Below are 6000 nucleotides of genomic sequence, written 5' to 3'. Positions count from 1 at the left end.
TGCACCACACGGTTGGATCTCCTGCTCTCCATAGAAAATGAATAGGATCTATCAGCTGACATACATCCACACAGTCAACTTTATTACTATGCAATTTGAGTACCTAATAGTGCTGCTCTGATGTACTTATTCATTGTATGCTATGCTATAGCATGTTTTTATTTTACATGACTGGTTAACAGTATTATTTGGATGCTCCTTCTAGTTTCAACTCCAGATTTTGAATGAATAAAATCAGTGAAGCTAATGGATATTGGTGTATAAAGATCAGAAAAAACTTTGTTAGAAATAATTACTCAGTAGACCGTGCAGCAAAAGTAATTTATGATGTAGTGTTTCATCAATCCAAAGACTCAGAGTTACTTAAATGCAGCAACTAGAAATAATTTGGATGTTATCAAATCTGCCTTTGCACTTTTCATCAACATTTATATCCTCATGTCTTGTCTTTATCATGCCAACTAATTTTTACACACTTAAGCAAATAAAACAGACTGATTTGCAGCCTTTAATTGTGCAAAGAGATGCTACTGTGTTTTCCCCAGAGACAAAATAATTGCTATCCTGGAACTGAAAAGCACCAGATTCAGCTAGATACTCCTGTGAAATTAAAAAAAGGTAACGCTTACTAAGGAAAGAAACATGATGTTCTCAACTGTGACTCAGCAGCAAGTCTAACTAATGTCATAGGAATATCTGATAAAACCTTGAAATAAAAAATACATGGAGCAACATTAATTACATAATGATGGTGTATAGTATCCTATCACAATACAGTGGACACTGAGGACACTGTGATAAATAGTGTAATAATCTACAGGCTCATATAGACTAATAATAAATAAAATGATATTAGATATATTGTCTACCATATATAGTCTGTCTGCTGTACAATTCCCATGTATTCCCATCTGGGAAATAAACATTTCTCTATGATACATTCATTCAGTGACATTAAATTAATTCTATACAATTGTTTTTGTGTATTCAATTATTAATTCACTCATTCATTGGTGTTTCTATAAGAGTGGGTATGACCATTTAGTGGGTAATGGCTCATTTCATGCTTGTTCATTTCATTTAAATTGACATAATTTCCTCAATTCTCAAGATTTGGAGTTTTTTGATAAATCCAGGAACACAGTTTCTTGGTTCAACTAAGCAACAGCCTCCTTAATTACATTCATTTCAAAAGTTAAATGGACCAGTGGAGATTTGTGGTGAGTAACTGTCTTGAATGATTATGTGTGTTCTAAAAGTGTACTGAAAGGTGGACATTTGCACTGAAGTCTCTAAGATCTCGGGCTGGGGAGTATAACTTATGACTTTAGTATTTGTAAAATTCTGGCTAGAGCAGGAAAACAAAGGAAGACAGATTATGTTGACCTGTGTGGCAGCAGTTGTTATCTGAAATCAACAATACAATTTCCACTTCACAATCTTTAGTTGTTTACAGAAAGTTCCTGCAGATGGAAACTGCATAATACCAGTAAGTAAGGTAGTAAGATCTGTTGGACTGTACAGTGATGGGTTCACATCATGCCAAACTGGAGGAGCAAGAGAGGGCTTAGGGGCTGAAGGAGGAGAGGCTGAGAGGGAATCAAATCAAAAGAGAAGGGTAGCAAAATTAAACTCTTCAATGTGACAGTTTCCTCTTACAAGCCAAAAATGGTCCATTATGTTTAATATTTTGAGTCTCAGTGGGGGAGGAAAAGAGCAGAGATGCCGAGTGGGCCGCCTGGAAGAGTCATCAGTGGCTAACACTATCGTCAACATAATACCCTACCATCTGCTTCCTGTAAAAGCCCAGGCTAAATTTGTCTTGTGTTGTACACATGATAGTCCGGTAGCAAAAAGCGGAGAGAGACGCTGAGTGGGCAGCATGAGCACCATAGAGTACGTTAACATAAAACTATGCCAACCGTTACGCCAACTGCCTAGTTCAAACACACACACAAAAAAAAGCAATTCTAAAAATGTCATCTGAAATTTGTTATATGTTCCTCTGTATTTGGGAAGGCAGCAGAGCAGCGGAGAGTCAAACGATGCCTCTGTGTAAAGAAGTCGACCCATATCGGAAAAATCTCTGGTTTCACATGCAGGGCCAAAAAGAGAGAGTGGAAGTACTGACAGGGCCAACAAATGGGAATCACTACGAAGAGGATGATGCAAACCAGCACAAATCCAAAACTGATTGCTCAGGGTGGTGGATGCCAGTGTGCCTACAAGCCTTTTATACGTATTATTTGTGTAGTTGTAATGCCGAAAGTGTGAGCGTGGTAATAATTACCCTGCAAATATCTATAAAATATCTCTGTGGGGAAGCTGGGGTAGGAGCTAAACACCCGCCCACCATGCAGCTACTCAGTTTCCAACAGCTGTGCCTCTAGCTTGGTTGTGTGTTTCAACAAACAGAAGGTGGCAGTGTTCAAGGGTGGGAAGGTTGTTGGGCTTTCTGGGCAAATTGGGGGTGTGAGAGGAATAGCATGAACCTCAGCATGCATAACCCCTCTCGGTGAAGCTCCCCACTGGCAGGTGAAAAGAAGCGGCTGGTGACTCCATGTGCAACCATCCCCAGGCCAACAGGGAAGTTAGATTATGCGACAACGACCACTGTAGGGAATTGTTAAATTGGGGAAACTGGAATGACATAGAATAAATGAATATTTTATGGATTGATTGGGCCCAACATTTTGTCTCATTTCAACATTTGAGCAATAAACTAAAATTAGGGATCAGGACTTTTCGATCACTCTTGCCCAGCATCAAATATAAACTATAAAATGTTTAAGCAAAGCATATTTAGTTTTTGTTTGTTTGTTTCATTTTGATTTAGTTTGGTTCAAGGTAATTTGTTTACAACTTTAAGCTGTGAAGGATCTCATTTGAACATATAGTGGAGGTGGAACAAAGTGAAATACAGCATATTGTGGAAATAAACCAAGATAAACTATCTTGTAAAGTGAAGGTTAAAGACTGTCTTAAAAAGAACTAGTTTTACTGGACCTCATAAATGCTGAGGCTGGGTGTCAAAGGGAAGTTGTAAACCAAGATGCAGACTTTACTTGCCCACCAAAGCTACTTCTTACATCATCTAGCCAGCAGCGAGGTGTCTCTGGTGTTTGATCATGTGTACTGATTGGAGGTCTGAAGCCTGTTGATAGTTATTAAGAAATACAAGAGAGGAATACAGGGCTAGACTAGACCTAGACCTCTAACTGATTCAGCTTATCACTAGTCTGGTGCCTCTTGCAAGAGGTTGAGATTGATGCTGGCAGAGGTGGGCTAGAATTGTGACCTCCTGCGAGGGAGGAATTTAAAAAGGAGCATTTTTCATTTTTCTGTTTTGTTTCTTCAGTTTGGCCATGATACCCTGCACTAATAACTGTAAATATGCTGCACCAGCTGCTCAACAGCTTCAAAGACCTATTTGTCCATTGACTGCAGACAAACTTCACACTAGAATTAGGCACTTGCTTCACAAAGTGGGAACCAACAGCATCCAAGTTCTGCATGTCTAATCAAAAAAAAAAAAGCTCATACATATTAGGTAATACATATTTTAAAATGTAAATACTTTAATTTAAAAGTTAAATTCATAATACTTAGCTGCCCGGTGGTTTGTTCTGCTTGTGTAGCCCTACTGTATCTGTTGTAAGAACAACCCTTATATCTTGCAATGCAATTGATGTCAATTTAAGTGTTGTCAGAAATTCTGGCAAAAACTGCAAAACCAAAGACCCATTTTTAAAAACTACAGTAATTAAGCAATGCTAAATATAATATAGCTTTATAGCACTATAATTTTCCAGGACATTATGAGCGAAATAAGAGGGGAACCAGTTCCAGTAATCTTTATATTTAGAAAGCCGTCTTCACTGAATCACATTCCATGCACATCCAGGAGATCTTGGCTCAGTGTAGCACACTTTTATCTGTCTTGCAAGATTGATGGACTGCTTTGAGTTGCACGTGTGACACAGCCAAGATTATTCATGTGGGCTGCAATCATCTCGGTCGTCTACAATAGCCATGTTGAGGAGCGTCATTCTCACTCGTTATTCACATCTCCTTGCACCACAGGAAAGCAAACTTTGCCAAGAGCGTACAGATGGGCATGTCTTCCTGTCAGTGACTGACAGACAGAAGACAGCTTTCTAAAACCCAGTGCCTAATGAACGAAAAAGGAGGGGAATGAAATTGTGAGGAAAGACTGAAATGTCCACAGAAACCAAAAAAAAAAAAAATGTAAACTGCAATGTTTACAATCACTGAAGACTAAAAAAAAAAGTTTTAAATGACTTCAAAGTTGAGAAGAGCAGAATAAATATCATTAGGTTATGGACAAAACAAAACATTTCAGGACATCATCTTTGATTTTGGGAAACAAATCAACATTTTATAAACCGAACAATGAATCAAGAAAATGATTGAAAAAATGAATCGAGAATGAAAATAATGCAGCCCCACTCTTAAGTTACAGTAAGTTACAGTGTGTTCAGCCTTTTGCACAAATACTAAACTAAGCGAGGTTGGATACAGCATGCAAAGCTACACAGATTTTTTTAGAGGCTCTTACTGTAACCTAAAAGAACCACCAGTAATCCACATCCTCAGCAGTTTGCCGCCTCCTCTGTAGCTCACCTCAGTGTCACCACATGCCAAAAAGCCATATTCTCTCACTGACTGGCTTTAAGTTCCTTATTAAGGGAAGGAAAAATACTTGAACATGTTGTGTACAGTTGGCTTTCCAGTTGGCTACTTTAACAGTCTGAGTGGCTGGTTCAGCACCTGCTTAAATTGAGTTGTGCTCTCTTTTAGAGCAGCAAACTAGACATACAAGAAATGAGCCTGGTTTTAAGTGGGCTACCAGGGTGTGTGTGTGTATGCGTGTGCATGTGTGTGTGTGTGTGTATAATCTGTAACTTCAGGCAAGAGAGAAGGTTGCGCCTGTGTACCAAATGTGACTGGCTGCATGCTGAGTTGAGTGTCTGCCTTTGCAGCAAAGTGAGCAATGTAATAGCCTTTTGGCTACACAATACAATAATAAGGTTTGTTTTGGACAGTTAGAGGGGACAACAAGAGTGATTTGAGAGAGGGGGAGGACGGGAGAGAGACAACGACAGAGAGACACATATGGAGGGAGAAAGCACAGAATAGAGACAGATGGGGGACAAAGCTAAATGGATCCAACCCATCCATGCTGATTTTGACAAATGGCAAAGTGACAGAGAGTGATGACTGTGACACATATACACACACACACACACACACACAACACCCACACAAACAGCCACACGTGCATATACGCACTCTTACGCAGACTGGAACTAAAAGCATCAATGATCAGGTGTCACAGTGACAAATATGATTTATATCCTATAATTTAAATTCAGCCAAAATAGTAAAACAGATTCAAGTGGCACATCATTGAGAATAGTGTGGGACACACACACACACACAAACACACACACACACACACACACCCCTAAACCTCCTTCACCCCTTCACTCCAAGCTTGCAGACATAAGGGAAGCGTGCCTGCCACAGCACACTAAGCCAACAGCTAGAAGCGACAGTCTGACTGAGCGGTCTGGCAGCGCTTCAGAAAACTGTTATTGATCTGTCTAGAAGTTGTAACGAGAAAAGTACAAGACTTGACTAGTTAACATCACGTTACTGCTAAGACTGTGCTGCTACTGTCCTCTTTTAACTTTGTGACACATGATATGGATCCAAAATGAAAAAAAAAAAGTAAAGATCTTCAGACATTTGTGCTTTGTTGACACCACCGTTCATTCTTCAGTCCCCAGTAGGGATGTCCCAATTTTATACCTCACAATAAAATATGCATTGAAATGTAAGTGTAGCACAAGCAGCTGTGCAACACAAAATGCGATTCCAAGTAGAAGAGTATAAGCTAAGGACTCATCAGAATGAACAGTAGTGCACCGTGAGAAAAACAAATAAGTCAAAAAAACTGTCATGCAAACACACATT

This window comes from Larimichthys crocea, chromosome III (genome assembly GCF_000972845.2).
Source record: "Larimichthys crocea isolate SSNF chromosome III, L_crocea_2.0, whole genome shotgun sequence".
NCBI classification, from domain to species: domain Eukaryota; kingdom Metazoa; phylum Chordata; class Actinopteri; family Sciaenidae; genus Larimichthys; species Larimichthys crocea.
The sequence above is the reverse complement of the archived record's forward strand: the minus strand, read 5'-3'. Positions refer to the sequence as shown.